At 46.4% G+C, this 16,437-nt stretch overlaps 1 long non-coding RNA gene across 3 annotated transcripts in view; it reads right to left on the bottom strand.

The window, feature by feature from the left end:
- LOC130575002 (uncharacterized) overlaps positions 1-16,243 on the bottom strand; it is a 127,259-nt gene extending 111,016 nt beyond the window's left edge. For all 3 annotated transcript variants that reach the window (XR_008965507.1, XR_008965506.1, XR_008965505.1), the window contains exon 1: positions 16,185-16,243. This is a non-coding gene — a long non-coding RNA (uncharacterized LOC130575002). The remainder of the gene's footprint in view (positions 1-16,184) is intronic.
- Between the last annotated feature and the right edge of the window lie 194 nt (positions 16,244-16,437).

Below are 16,437 nucleotides of genomic sequence, written 5' to 3'. Positions count from 1 at the left end.
CTGTCACTTTTTAATTTTGGAAGAATGTTTCAGTATCAGTTAGGGGAAAGAAKGAAGTACCTGGGACCGAGCAATGGCAATCTGAGCCTCTGCTCGGTGTAAAAGCTCTTTGCACCACGGCTGCCATTCCTGTGCGATAAAGCAGCAATCAAAGTGCCGTTGTTGTTTACTCAGGTGAAGTGCTTACAGAGGTATGCACCAAGATAGTAGGGGGCAGATAAGAGGAGARCCCTTCCCACCTGCCAGGAGAAGGTCCCCACCAAGGACCTGCAAGGATAAGGAGAGGCTGCTCTGGAGGCAGCACATYCATCACCTGCAGCACAGCAGGTGCGAGGATAATGCCACATCTGAGTGGTACCCAGCCAGCATCAGCATCTGCATGAGAAGGGGACGCAGAAAATGATGCATGGCCACCTTTCAGAAGCAGACTRCTCAGGAATGAAGAGCAAAAGAAGATTTAAGAGCTTTGAGCTCCATCGCAGCAATGCTGCTGGCAAAAAACCCACCATGCATCCAGGAGCAYCCTGTGCAGCACAGGAAAATTAGGATAGGTTTCCCAGCTCACCTTGACCTGACCTGGGTCTCCTCAGAGCCATCTGCCACCTCATCAACACACAAGTCACACCTTCCCTGAGGTATGGACTCTGTTGATCTGCCATGACAAAATCATTATCCTCAGGGCTGCTGCTGCCATGGCAACCCAGCCACTGAAAACAAAGGTAATGAGTAAAGTAAGCTGTGCAGGACTAGTGGGAGGAACTGGACCCATTTGGGGATGTCCTACTCACAGTATKAAAGAAGGGAAAGGAAAAGGGGTCAAAACGTAAAATCATGGGGACATGTTTCCAAAATGCACATTTTCCAGAAAAGCCTTTTGCCTGCAAATACAAGAGGGATGCAGGAAGCAAGGGAATAAATCTGCATAAAACTGGCATAGCTTTTACTTCCACAGCCATCCTGTGACATCCTCAAAATGAAAGCAGGGTGACCACCAGCAGGGACAGAAACCAAACTGCCCAGAGCAATCATCAGCATTCAGTGTCTCACAGCAAGGAAACCCAGCCTGGTGCCTCTGCCAGATTTCTAGCAGGGGCTGGGGTGGGGCAAAAAGTTTGTGCCACCAAACCATGATTTCTATTGTTTCAACTTTTCTCTCTTCCCTTGGATTCAGAATCTGTGCTATTTTAAGCAACTATGCTAAAAAAATACCCAGAATGTAACGCCTGTTTGCGCTGCCCATAAAAAACTTTTCCACTGGAACAAAGATTTAAACCTCTGACTCAAAATGACTTTACAATGGGGGGCTGATTATCAAGAGGGCCAGAATATCCTCTTATTAGAAAAACGTTCACTGGGTTTCCTGAACTTTCCATGGTTGTATTAACTCAGTGGCTTGTTTAGTTGGATGCAGGCAACACCAGCTGTCTGACACAGAAGAAAAGCAGTATGTATTGTATAATACAGAAAAAGCTTAAGGTAAGTGTGTGTGAATGTGTGGCATGTGTATCCATAGTTGTACAAACATKCACAGACATACATGTCCTTCTGATTATTGACAACAAAAGAGATACAGGAAAGAAAAACACAAAATCACAACAAAGAAAGGATGAGACAGAACAAAGGAWGCACTCCACCTGCTTGCCTCAAGTAAAACAAACCTAACTAAGGCACTTATTAAAAATTATTATTATTTGTCTATTACAGTAGCAAGCATCATGGGGGAAGATTCAAGCCTTACTTGTACAAGTCCAATGCAAACACTTAAGGCAGTCTGGAAGAGACTGATCTGGCTTCTGGCTTCAGTTAGACTGACATAAGAATACCCCCTACTCATTTTAGCCTAAACCTACTTTTAGAGACTTGTTTCTATTGGTACAATATTTATTTGCAGATGAATTATGCTACGAAAAGGGAGGGTACATAAACTGTGCAAGTAGCAGAGGTCCATCCACAGGCTGGCTTTCTGGGGATGCCTATACTGCCACCATCCTAAGGAAGCATCTCCCAAGACCTGTTGGGTTATTTGGGCTAGATCAGYTCCATCAGCCCCTGACCCTGGGCCTGCCTTTGGGGTGAGCTCTACCCAGAAGCCTCACACCAGTGATGGCCGATGGCAATTGTGTGCACCCAGAGCCACCTCCCAACCTGCCCAGGGCCAGCAGCTCCAGCACAGTGGCTAACTGGGAGAAACCCTGTCCTTGCTGACCAAGCACAGAGGGGAAAGCATGCATAAAATGCTCTGCTCGCTCTTAGGCAGCAGGACAGATTAGATTTTAAGGACACGAGTCACCAGCTCTGAGCTGAAAACTTGCCTTTATACATGTCAGAGCAGAGTCCTATAATAGWGACATCTTTCTCCATCCCACTGACCCAGATCTAAACCAGCACCCAGGAAGGAGAAGTTTTGGAAGGGTTCCTAGGCTATTTTTTAGGYTCCAGAGCCAACAGATAGTCAAAGTTTGGCCTCCTGGCAAGCGTAGAAAACATATCCAACAACTGCATCCAAACTTTAAAAACAAAAATTACTCCAGGGAGCAGAGCWCCATGTAAAACCCTTATTTACAAGTTTTCTGGCTGTTATTTCATCACCAGAATTTACTGGAAAAACTCAAAAGCMATCATCATTTTACAAGCATGTTTTGCTCCACACAGTTCCTGCACCCAGCTTTACAGGGAGACCGTCAACAGGAAGACAGGAGTCCACTGCCACCCCAGGAAGCTGCCATGTGCACTCCTCTCGCCTTGTCAAAACCCCACCTCACAATTTATATACTCTGCAATAGTTATTTTGCTAATCACAGGCTGTTCTTTGCTTCTCAACCAGAATTATTATTATTATTAGAGCTGGCTCAGCTGCAAACGCGCCTGCTTTCCAAACACACAGCGCTGGGCTGGAGAAGAGGGGTGGGAGGTTAATCCTTTCCTGGTTGCAGGATAAGGCAGTGAATAGTATTCTGGCATGCAGTTTCTTTAAACAGGAAAAATAACATCTTTCAGGAGATTTTTCCATTTTGAGTTACACAGAATCACCACAAAAAGAAAAAAAAATACTGGGTAAGGCAACATAACACATACTATGGCCTTTTTTCAGCTCATCAGCTATATTTATCTCTGAACTGCAGCACAGAAATATATTTCACTTAGAAAAACTTTTAAGCTGCTTAAAGGAGACATTAAAGTAGCAAAGGCCACACACTTAGATRCTGGAGGGGAAGAAAGGGAAGATTTATTTGTTCAGATGCTGTAAACTAGCTGGAATCTGCCACCTACAACTCATCACTAAGCCCTCCAGTGAGCAGGCATGACTTGGACAGAAGCCAACATGAGTTGGAAATGCTGTGGTAGAAAACGGTTCATATGACCTGGCTACTTTTTAGCCATCTATTTCACCCACAGTTTGGTTTGGTTTGTTTTTACCAGGGCCAGAGATAGGATGCTGGCTAAGAACAACTAAGCATCTGTCCCAGTAGATCAAGTCTACCAAAAATGTAAGACCAGCAGTGCTGCAAGCCTCCCCACTGGATCTGGGAGGACCTGCACAGTGACAGCTCAGCATGAGGTAGATCTGACTTTAGAAACAAGTTTTCTGAGCTGTCTGACAGGTTACCTCAGCAATGACCTGCTCCTTAAGCATTCCAAGGTCCTTGGCATCCCCAAGTCAACTAGTGTCGATCAGTGATCCACCCTGAGGCTGCACTATTAGAGAAATTCAGGTGCCACCGCTGTGCTCAGTGGACTGACAGCATCAAACTCATAAGGAAATAAACAGGCCATTCCTGAGCCAAACTAAACCAGGGCAAAAAAGATCCCAAGCAAGCAAGGGAAATAGGATCAGGCCCAAGTGTCTTGAGAATAGCAAATCACCCTAGCAATTCTCACTAAATGATCCTTGGGTGCAAGAGGCATCAGCAGGATCAGGTTACAAGCATGGCCTGAAATAGCCCCTTGTCCAAGGGGGTCAGAGGGGTGGGGGTGAGAGGCACAGGACACTTGCACCACTTGTGAAAGTCAGCACTGCAGAGGGGGAAAAAGGAAAAAAAAATGAAGCGTCATCCTGGATGAAACACGACACTGAGTGTTCAGATTTCACATAAGAAGCCTCATGTATTATCATCAGCCACATGAAGGGAACAGTCTGGRGTATGATTTCTGTTTATTCACCTTGATGACATCCCTTGAAATTTTCTGCTCGGGTTACATATTTCCAAGAAGGAAAAAAAAAAAAATCTTTCCACCTATTGGAAGGAAAGTCCCTCCACAGGCCTGTGTGCCTAAACCACACTCAGCAGAGCTCACCCGGCCTGACCCCCTGGGAGCGCTGGCTGGGCACGTTCAGGAATTGCCATGCACAGAAAATAACCAATGCCACAAACTGGGGCTTAGAAGCGTCAGCTTTCCAGGGTGGGAAATGCAGTGCTGAGCCCTTGGAATTTTTTGGGGGGGAAAAAAACCCAAAACAGCTGTGCAAGCAAAGTCACCCAACCAATGTGCTTGCTGCAAGGCTGATGCAGCTGAGAATAAAATGTCTGCTGTCAAGAGATATTGAGCATGTTCTTCAGATCACCAACATCAAAGCCCTTCCCGATTTCAGATCTCTCTGTTTCTATAATCGAAAGCAGTCRAAACGCTGTTTTATTATCTACAAGTGAACCCCTCAAAGAGGCAGCTTGGCAGCACTCCCTGCTTGCACAGACTGGGAAGCGCTGCACAGGATGCATCCCCAGCTCCTGCTCCCGATTCTACCCACCAGCCCTTCCTGGGCAGCATCTTCTCACAGGGATGGGCATTGCTCAGATTGAGCCATCCCCAATGCACACAGAAACCCACCAGTTCAACTCTTCAACAGCCACAAGCTCTGCCATCAGGCAWGGCAGCCCTTGCAGAACCACCACAAACCAGGGTCTCAGCCCCTCGCAGGGCAGAAACAGGGCTGTAAACAGGTGGAAAAGCACTGGGCTTGCAGCATGACACAGAAGGCTACTAAAATTAGCAGCAGAAARGTAAGAGGTAATAAACAGAATGCAGAGTGTGTGCTTGGAGTRCAGACTGCACCCACCAAGGAAGGAACACCACTGAGCCTGAGGTGCAGGGGAGAAGCACTGTGGCCATCAACCTCAATTTCATTGTTAACCATCAGATCTGAGAAACATCTATTCAGCCACAGCAGCTGCAATCCAGAGTAGGCAAGGGAAACCAAAACATTCAGGCTGAGAATCATTTAGCAAGARGGGAAATGAGAGCAGCTCCAACTCTCTTATTCCTTTTTTCCAAGAAATAAGGTCATAGCTGCCATCATTCTCAGGCCACCAACTCTTGGGGTTTACGGTGAGGTCAACRGGGCGCTTGGCCAACCTGCCCTAGTGAGAGAAAGAAGAAGCCACACAGAATAGAAATCATAAATCAACCTGGAGCAGAAATATGTGGACAAGAAGGTAAAGAATAAAAAGCCAGAACAGAAAAGAAAGGGGAAAGAAAGTAAAAAAAAAAGGAAACAGGCCTACGAAAAACACCACAGGCATAGCACTCAAATACAAAGTGGAACAGAAACAAAGAAGCGGAGAGAAACCAGGAGGAAGAAGCAAAGCTAGAGATACACAGGCAATTATGCTTTCACACATATGTTTAGACATCTATAAAATACAAGGAACATATATAGATGTGTTATTTGTATAAGATATATTCATACAAGCACAAGTAGAAAAAATGTGCCATGCGCTTTATTTAAACTCCCTTGAACAAAAGCAAATTCTTCCCTGTGAGTGTGGTGGCATTGGTTGCCCAGAGAAGCTGTGGATTTCCCACTCCTGGAAGTGTTCATGGTCACTCAGTATAGGGCTTTGAGCAGCCTGCTCTAGTGGAAGGTGCCTCTGCACACAGAAAGGGAGTTGGAACTACACATCTTTAAGGTCTCTTCCAACCCAAACCATTTCATGATTTCTGTGAGTCTGTACATTCACCTCAGCCAGGTCAGAACTGAGCACTGGCATGGAAATGCTTTCTGTACACTCCTTGTACCAAGCTGGCTGCCACTCTTACTGCTATTCAGAGATGAAACAACACAGGAGCTATGCACAAAAATTCACTCTACAGCACTCCACAGCAGTGTGTTTATGGTCATCATGTGCACAAACAGCCACAGATGCCCAGGAGGAATATCAGCCCTGTTAGTTATTGGCACTACATACAGCACCACCAAGAGCTTGAGATACCAAACGCATCTGAGCTGGATGTTATATAAAAATAGAACAGAAAGGTCAGACCCTGTCCCAGAGACCCAATGACCCAGGGTAAAACCGAGATATAGATAGAAAGCAGAAGCAAATAAGGCAGGCTGACCATAATGGAGCCWTGCCAAAAGAGGCACTGTCAACTCACCATACATGGCAATCCTGGATGGGCACATRTAAGAATCCTGCTTTAGACAGGAAGCTGGAAAGGGGTCAACCACAAGACAGCACGAGCAAAGACCCAGCTATTCCCTGTTCTCTGAACTCCCGCTTAAACCACTAATGGATATGGTGTAGAGATCCCCCATTACTGAAACAATCAGCAGTAAGCAGTAGCCCACATCAGAAACACCACATCCATCAAACCACACAAAAATAACCCCTAACTAAAGTGGCCACAATGTCCACCATGATCTTGACTTCAAGATTCCTCTTCTAACTGCTGGTTTGTTTAAATATCCCACATTGAGACAGACAAAACAGATGGGAAACAAGAATCCTACATTATTTAACTTGGAATATGTGAGACCATCCCAGGTGATAAATGAGACAACATAGTTTTAAAAAATAATAATTTAAGATTTAACACATCTGCTAGATAATAGAGCTTGCTTTGACCTGCTAGTGCAGCAAAAGTGCTACAAATCAGTCTTGTGACTGCAGAAAATTTCTGATACTTAATCCTATTTGGAAATGGGTAAAGAAAAGGAGGGCAGAGCTAAGGATATCTGAGCCCATACTTTAATATTGCAATTTACTAACTTTTTTTTATATTCCTAAAGGCTCAAATCACCACAGGTAACTGGAACTGCAGTCAAATGTATTTTTCTCAGTGCTGTTTAAACACTGCAGTCATCACTATATAATCTTTTGGGTACTGCATTAGCTGATGAACTAACATCTGATAAATGATCTTTCTCTTCTTTTCTTCAACCCAGCAGTGGAGCTGTTCTGTTTTGCTCTGCTTGTGTGTTCTTTAACTGTCTTTAAACATCGTACAAAACATTTTTCTACACTTATGAAAAGGACCTTCAGCTGAACATAACTTGGAGCAGAATATTATGAGGTTTGTGGTGATCCTTTTCTCTCAGGGTTGTACAATTTATGCAAAACTAGACCCTCACAGAGCAGAGCTTCATTTCCTTGGAGAAAGTTCCTATGGCCTTTGGCACAAAGTTTTAAGCAATATTCCTGCTACCTGAGGCAATTCAGGGAGCACAGTAACAACAGAACAAAAGGCCTCAAAACTTTATCTGTATTTCCAACAGAAGCCAGCAAAGAAAGGCACACAGCAAAGATGGGCTGCAGCTTTCTGGATAGACTGGGCTGGTGCTCCCTTCACCCACACSCTCCCTACACAAGTATGTCACTGCTGATGTCAAGCCAAGACAGCAAATGTCAAGGCCAAGACCAGGACTCTTCCCACAAAGAGGTACTGGACCKGCTAAACAGCCAGAGATGAACGATAGAAACACCAAAAGATGAAAGTTTAGCAGCAGGAGAAAGTCAAGAGCAYTCCTAAACCTCACACTCAACCAACSAGCTGTGGACAGGATAGCAGCAGCAGGCTCCTCCCCACCTTCCTCATGCTCTTGGGCACTGCTGGAGCACAGAGAGCTGCTCCTCATCAAAGAGCCAACAGCCTTCAGGAACCTGGCTCCCTGGCAGCTGCTGGGTACAGAAAGGTTACACAGACCATCTTCCCACTGTGGCCACCTGGGCCTGGGCTGCCCAGCCAGGTCATCTGCTGGAAGGCTGTGTGGGTTTCCAGGTGCCAAGACTGGTGGCAGGAGGCAATCTCATCATTTCTCCTGTGGTACCAGCCACTTCAAAGACCTGACACATGACTTCAGACTCCTGGTGCCACCATGCCCTGCCACTGTGGAAGGAGGTCAGAAGCCTCTGTGCAGACCTGCTCTGCTGGCCAGGCCTCCAATGAAATAGAAGCCACAGGAGTTCAGCCTTAACACTTGGCAGCTTCTAATGGGCATCGAAATCCCTAAATATCTTAAATTAAACATTAATGTCATAAGCAGTATTTCATGGGTCTACAGGCTTTGTCACGCCTCAGGAAAGTCTTAAACAGATTTAGCACTGATTTTCAAGAGAGCGTGAATTCCACATGCCAGCCCATCCCTGATGGTATCTTGTACTTTCACGAGCCTGAGCTGTCTTTCTGTYGCCACTGGGGAGACAACATTTTTATCTGCTCAGCATCCAGAATTTATAAGCGGAACAAGATACAGGTATTTATCACTACGAACAATTAGCACTCCTAATGTTATTAGAAGAAGGTGAAATGCATCGGCAAGAACAATTGTAAGCTCTCCCAGTCTTAGTGGATGTTGCYGGATCCCCGTCATAAATTGCACTACCACACTGCTGTAATCCATGAGGTGGTGTTAATTAACAGAGGGGTGTACAGAATTTAAATCCTATTTACTGTAATTTGTCTCATAAAAGTACCCAAGAAAATACTCATTACAAGTCATTAAAAATATCYTGCAAAATAAAATATTTGCTCAAAGTCTCTCAGGTCATCAAGATTTATGAGGGAAGCAGGGACAGTGGGTACCAACAGAGAGGTACAGGCAGAACCCTTAGGAAATATAATGCTGTGCCTAATGCTAATGGCAACATCTTGAGCTCTGAACTGGCTACAACCTGTCTCAAAGATAGTTATACTGAAACTAGCCCCTAGTAACCTGTATATTGTACTCAACACGCTTATCCTTAAAATTAAATCGTAAAATCACTACAAACTTCCCTTTCCCTCCTCCACATGAAGAACGGGCATTGACTACTATGAAACATGAAAAGCCAGTACTCACTCTTACCTGTCACAGTAAAATAGGAGATAGGGAAGCTCTTATTTCCAGACATTCAACATTTGCACTTGAAACATAGAGCTGCTTGGTGAGCAGTTTTCAAAAGCTTTTTTTCTGTCTGCTTATGTTGGTTACAGCCGCCAGACCTCCTGCATAAAGAACAACCTACACAATTCATCCCTGCCATTTCTGGCTGTGTCAAGCACAGGAGCTCACACATTTCTAAAAGGCTCTGAAATTAGGGTCCACCTGAAATTAAGAGCTCTGCTATTCTATGCTGTGAACAACCATATAAAAGAGAGTGGCTGCCCCAACACATCTGCAGATGAATCAAGCAGAAGAGTAGAAGCTGGAGGGAAAAAAACAGCTTGTTGAGACACCAAATACTCCCCATGGCCAATCACTGCCACCATCTTTTCAAGATGCCAGTAAAAAGCAGAACTGGTGGGTCTTCATGCTAACAAACCAAAATAAGGAAAACTTCTCAAGACTTCAGTTTCTTCTCTGTGCCTGTTGTTTATCTTAATCACATTCATTTACTGTTCTTGTGTATTCAGGAAAGCTGGGCCTCCTTCCATCTTTTTTCACAAACTGAGACCTCAAGTTCAGCTTCTCAGTTTTGCCTCAGTTACCACAAAAACAGASATGTGCTGGTGGGAAGAACCCTCCCAGTTCATAAACAAGGCTGATTATTTTCTTCTGTAACATCAAACACATGCACATTTTCRTTAGTAGCCTTTTTAGCAATTAAGCAATGTGTAAAGCTTTGCTCACCCCCAAAAGCTAACTAAGCCAGAACCAGACATGAGATACCCAAAAATCCAAGGATCCAGCAATTCACACTGCAAACATGATCTTCTAAAACCCCTGAGCATCATCCCAGTTGCCTATGCCATAGCATGTAGCTCTTGGCCTTTTCTCCTCCCAGGAGAACTTCAGGGAAAATATATTTCAGTTTTTCCTACTCTTATGAAGGAGGACCAAAACTAAACAGCCCACTGGTATTATTTAAACAGAGCTGGAAACATTGCTAAATATTTCCAAAAGGATGTAYTGTAGCTTTTTGCTGTGTGTGTTAAATCACAGGCCAGTGCACTGATAGCTGAAGCATAAAGGGGTTTTGGTATATCATGTCTAGAGACTGCTACAGCATGTCTACATGATTGTACAATAAGCATTATGTTTACAACACAGCTTTTAAAATAATAATGATGGTTACACTGATGAGGATAATAATAATAACACCAAACATCARTATTAGCAAAGAGGGACCCAAGCTTGATCCAGTCAGAGAGATACAAACAATACAAGCACAGTCTGGGCTTTGATGATTGCTCCACATCCCACAGGATCAGCCAGGAGCCCAGGATTGCTGTTTCCACCACAAACCAGCACACACGCAACACCACTTGAACGTCAGTGCTGCACCACTGGCAGGGGCAGCAATACCTGATCTGACACTAAGCTGCAAGGACACAGCACCTCGCTGAAAGGCGACCAGGAAAAGCCACTTTTCCTAAACCTACAGAGGCAGTAACAACCTCCAGCCTCCTGCTTCACATGTTCCCTGCACAGCCAGCATGCCCCTTCCACTTGTGCATTTAGGGCTTGCTCCCTACCTGGGCAGGGAACTGTGCAAGGCRATGCAATGTATTTTACTTCGGCTGGGATTTCGCTCAGCCAACATTTTCGAGATGGTGCAGTATGATCAAATCTAGGCCTTAAAATAAAAAATGCTAATCAAGAGTTGCAGGTTGCTGCTTTTTTAAGAAAACAGTCTTCCTAAATGGGATTTTCTTCTCCTTTTTAAGTTGCTGGCAGTAGCTCCCCAACACCAGCTGAGATCTATACAGTTCCTCACAGGATGCTACTCCTGCAGCACTGGTGAAAAGACCTAAASTTTTAGTTCTCCTGACATGCCCCTCCCCGGACAGGGAGGAAAAAAGTGAAGCAAGCAACCTAAATCCCGCTATTGGGAATTCAGGAAAAGGTACAAAATTACCTGAGACATGCAGTACATAAGCAGGCAGCAGACAATCTGTCCCACACCTGTCTGGGAATGACTTCGAAGCTGTAGGATTTTGCTACATGACAAAGGTAGCAGCCAYACCAATAGTGCCACTAGCCTGACATACCCGTAAACCAGCTGCATTCCAGCAATAAATATAAAGCACAGATGAGGCAGTCAGCCAGCAGGTCCTCATGGAAGCCAGGCAGCACGGAACAGCCCTTCAGAGGCAGCCAGGGAGAGGTAGACTGGACTGGCCAGTTGAATGGAGAAAAGACAGTGATGGGTGGTTAGGAGTTCTGKATCTAAGTTTTTCACCTTCAAATCCATGCATTGAACCACTTCAAAWTGTAGGGGCTCCCAGCACAACCCACATTGTGCTGAGGATCTCTACAAGCTGCTTMAAAAAACTAAATGGGATGTGTTCTTGCCACTCAGCTCTGATCYGCACCAGCCTCTAAAGGAAACAGCCTACAGCTCTGAGTACTGCTCCTGCAGCAGGGACCTCCTCTCCCCCTAACACGAGAGCCTTTTGGGGCTCTCTTTAGGCTTCTCTGTCATTCMTTCTCACCTCTAGAAGAGGAGCTGGGGCCTGTGCCTGGACAAGCCTCCAGCTCATAGATGACAATCCCAGTGATGTAAACCTCTCCCTTCAAAAGCTCTCAAGATCCTGCAGCTCTCAGCTAGGTACATGATCTGGCACTGGATATGCCTGACCGAGACATGCAAAAGAGGTGACAAAAGGCTGATTTCCAAAATATCTCATGGCAAACACACTCTACTGTGCAATAACATTCTTCCATGCAAATCCACAGTCCTTCCAGGGTTGTGGGCTGCTCTTCCTTGTCTGAGTGCTTCACACATTCCAGCTCAGTTCAGCCCACTCCCCAGCAGCACAGGTGGGCTCCCAATGCCCACACAACCAAACTTCATAGTGGGGGACATGGTCAAACCTCCCCTCTCTCATCCATKAACTTTGTAATGAGCTGATTTGCAGGAACCTGTCCAGTAATTTTTATAAAAAGGKTCTTCTACTGCTTCTTCCGGCTCAGGTTTTAAGGCGGAAATGACTGAGAGAAAGAACCTGCCCCATCCCTTGGCAATTTGTTTCAGCAGCTAATCACTCTTGCCTTTAATTTCTTATTCATCATCATTTCTGATTTGAATTTACCAGGCAGTGGCTCTAGCTCTGCTATCACTGCTGCATTCAAAAGCACCTTCCTGCATGATTCCCATACCAGCAGTAATTCATGAATCATTTTTCCTCTGAGGTGATGGGAAATTTAATTGTAGTATCTCCCAACAAGGAAGTGTAAGATACCAACTGCAGTGAAGATGTGACAGCACAGGCATCAGAAGGGGTGGGACAAAACTGCCAAGAAAACCTGGGTCAACCAGAATACCCCCAGTACTCGCGATATYCTACCCCAATTTGTAGGATAGAATTCCACATTGATATTCACATCCTTACTCTGAATACACATAATGAATTATACCATTCAGGCATGCATTCAGACATTTATATCATACACATCTGGATGGTTTGGATCACACACATCCAGATCACTCCAAATACCTGGCCGGTCCCAGTGTTTGAGTCACTGCAGGCTGCTGTGGTCAGCTGAGGGGAGCTGATGCTCCAGGTAACCATCTCAGTGCTTTTTATGTCACCCTTTGGAGTGACAGGGAAAAAAACACCACCAACAAGCCCTGTTCTAAACAATTTCTGGCACTTGCCAGGGAGAAAGAACCAAGAACACTGCTTTATTGCAACACTGGTAGCTCAGAAAAATGCTATCCTCCACTGAACTGTACCCACAAGGCAAGCAAATGGCAGGCACAGCACCCCCAGGTCTAAGAAAGCCATATGCAGGCACACAGCAGCATTGCTTGCCAGGGCACTGAGCACTTTGCTACATGAGAAGGTGGACAATCTCAGGAACATAYGCAGCTCTGACAGGGGAAAACATGCCTTACACACAGTGATAATGAGTCCAAGGGACAAATTATGTTTTTATTCCCTCCTTACTCTCCATGAATTTCACCAGGAACTACACAGGTATTCAGTAATAAAGCTACCAGCCAGCAAGGAGACAGAAAACAATGTGCTGTATTTCAAAATAAGATCAATATCACCTCGTTGCAAAAAGGCAAAAGCTTCCTGACCAGGTATGCATCTTCCTCTCTGCTAGTTCAGTTTGCAGCTCTGCACCCTTCCTGGCTCGCAGAGCTGGACATCACACCACACCGCCAGCCCCCGGGCCAGCAGTGAGGGGTCAGGCAACATGCCCACCATCCCAGCATCTCCAGCAGTGATGCACTGAGAACAGAACAGAGGCTGCACTGAGGTTCTGGCCGAGTCACTTGCACTGCTGAACTGCTTGGCACACAGCTGCAGTGCACTGCACCACGAGTTCCTGACACCAGACTGCTAAATTCATCTACTGGGAGCAAAAGACAAACCCCCAGTAACCATGCAAGCAGCAGAAATATCTCCCACGTCACAAAAAACAGCATATTCCCATGTCTTGCCAGCACTATTGTCTGCACARACCAATGGGAAAAATATTACTATTTTTTATTTTATTTTTTGTCACACTTGTAAGTATGACTTTGCAATTCCACGTAGAGCTGCATTAGCATCAATTCTGAAAAAGCCTGTAGAAAGGCTTGTAGAAAAAGTGATATTGTAATAATGCCCTGAACACATTCAGCTGAAAGGTGCTAAACATACACAAGATGCACCTGTACCCTGAAAGTACATAGACTTTTCTTTCCCCTAGTCTTGCTCCACATCGGCTTTCCCTGACAGCAATTCCTCATTAAAAACCTCAATGAAATATATACAGCCAGAAWGCATAAGCTGCCTCTGTAAAGCATTATGATTAAAAACAGGAAGATACAGCTCAAGTCTTGCAAAGAATTAAGCACAAGTTCTAATTTTAGAAGCTAAAAATCCTTAATGAAACAAAACACTAGGCTTCGGCTGAGCAGGGGCAGAGAGGAGAGCACACCAYAACAGAGCAGCAGAAGACTTCTGCTGTCAGGACACACAACTCACCATCACCTCTGAAATCCACCAGCTCTAGCCAAACTTATATTCCAAGCATGCACTTTCACCTAGGAAGCCAACATTCCAATTTACAAACTAATTCAAACACAGGATTCCTTTCTGCAACAGATGGGCCCTGGGACGGCRGCAGGCCCGAGCCCTTCCTTACTCTGGCTGCTGCAGACGGCTCTGACGCAGGCTGGACATCAGCGAGCAGATGCAGACCATGCCAAATCCTCCAATCTGTGCACAGACAGCGAGCTGGCACTGCCATTGCTGTCCCAGTGCAGGCAGAGCCTCCCCGGGATGTGAGACACACGTGTGCATTTTACCCCAAACAGGGATGGAAGKGTTTCCACTGGCTGACAAACTGCACCTGTATCACTAATTACTTTAACRTAACTGAAAATGCACAGAGGCACCGACAGACCAATCAGAATTACAGCAATCCTAAGGTAGTTGTCATGCTCCTGACTTRGAAAGAGAGAGGGGAAAGAATAAAGTTATAAGTGCATTCCTAAAATGATGCATAGTGAATATAAAATCACTTGAAACTCCCTGGGCTGCAAGCTAACATTTATCAGAGATATGCAGCTCCCAGCACAAAAGAGCATCTTACTGCCCCACGTGCTTGGAAAACACACATATTTGTTAAGTATTTTTTTTTTAATCACAGTCGAAAGGAAATTGGATGTTTATGACACGACTAAATATCAGACTTGGACGCTTATTTATTACGGATGTCCACACTTTGGAGCTACATTTTTTTAATATCCTAATTTGCAACAATGTATATAAGTACGMTTAAAATGATCCACACTAGTGTACTGCAGTTGGTGCAAACTGSACTAGTGAGATTGCATTTCTGCTCTAGTGAAGAACCAAACACTCCCATCTCATACAGCTGTAACCATATTGTATTTTTTGTATCTAGCAATGGCTAGCATATTCTAATACACCCTCAGAAAAGCTCTTTTGTTCCAAAACAATGACTTAAATAATGCAGATTTTTTAACAAATTGGTAAAGAGGAACTAGTGCAGGGCTCACGACTCACTGTGTCTGACCAGATCCGTGGCCAGGGCAACATGTCTAAACTTGTCAACAAGGATGGGATTAAAAAGATATCTCACTGAAGGCCTGCAGCATCTCTCAGATTCAGTTTTCGGTTCTGCTGCGATTTCTCCGCATGGTATTTTAAGATGCAGCAACCAACTGAGATACAAGTCCTAAAGCACCCTCTCAATGGAAACACTTCAGTATTATTTAGGCATAAAATGAGGCCTATTAAAGTACTCAAAAATCCTAAACAACTTTTTGAGGAAAAGACGGCCTAAAAAATCCTTTGTAGAAACAGTCCATGTTACATCCAAAGAATCATCCCATTGCATTCCTCAGGCCCTCCTGATCGCAGCTCAGGACCAGGCTGCCCACGCTGAGGGTGGCCGAGGGCTGCGGGTTAAAGCTGAACTGACCAGGAGCAGGAGCAGAGCGGGCAGGGCAGGCACCAGGCCGGCTCCGCGCCCCGGCCTGCGCGCAGCGCGCATTTTCCGCGCACTTGCAGAGGGCTCGTCCAGGCCCGCACCGCGGGGACACCCCCGTCACCTCCGTGCCCCGGGGGTCTCGCCACACCGCGGGACCGTGGGCACCCATTTCTTCCTCCCCCGTCCCTCCCCGTGTCCGGCAGCCCGGGGCGGGGGGAGCCGCGGGGGATGGGCGCATCGCCCCGGGTCACTCCGAGCCGCGCCGACCCCATCGCGGCCGTGTTTGCCGTCGGACGGAGCGAGCCCGTCTCCTCCCCACCGCACGGGTCTCGGCGTGCTATTTTTAGGCCACGGGCGACCCAGCGCTTTAACAAAGATAAATAAATAACACGAAAGGCACCCTCCCCTCCCCCCATCCACGCTACCTCCGCGCCCGGGCTCCGAACTGCGCCGCGACCCTCACSCCCCGCCGGGGACCCCGATAACAACGCGGGGAGGTAGGGAAAGTAAAGGCAGAAGCAGAATAAATTAATAAATCCCCCCTGTCCCCGCACCCCGCCGCCCTCGCTGCGGCCCCGGTACTCACCGCGGCCCGCTGCGGGCAGGGGTCGGGCGGGCCGGGGCGGGGGCCGGGGCGGGGGCCGGGGCTGGGGCCGGAGCGGGAGCAGCGAGAGCAGAGCAGAGCAGAGCAGCGCGGAGCGGAGCAGAGCAGAGCGGGCCCCGCTGCCCATGTGCTCGCCCGAGCACGCGCTCGGCTCAATGGAACGTTGTGCTGGCGAGCGGCTCTGTGACGTCACCGCCCCCCGCCGCCCGCGGCCGCAGCCCGGGGCAGCGAGCAC

This window comes from Malurus melanocephalus, unplaced genomic scaffold (genome assembly GCF_030028575.1).
Source record: "Malurus melanocephalus ecotype Western Australia unplaced genomic scaffold, MMel_1.1 scaffold_3, whole genome shotgun sequence".
In the NCBI taxonomy this organism is placed as follows: Eukaryota; Metazoa; Chordata; class Aves; order Passeriformes; family Maluridae; genus Malurus; species Malurus melanocephalus.
This window is presented reverse-complemented; position numbering and strand designations above follow the sequence as displayed.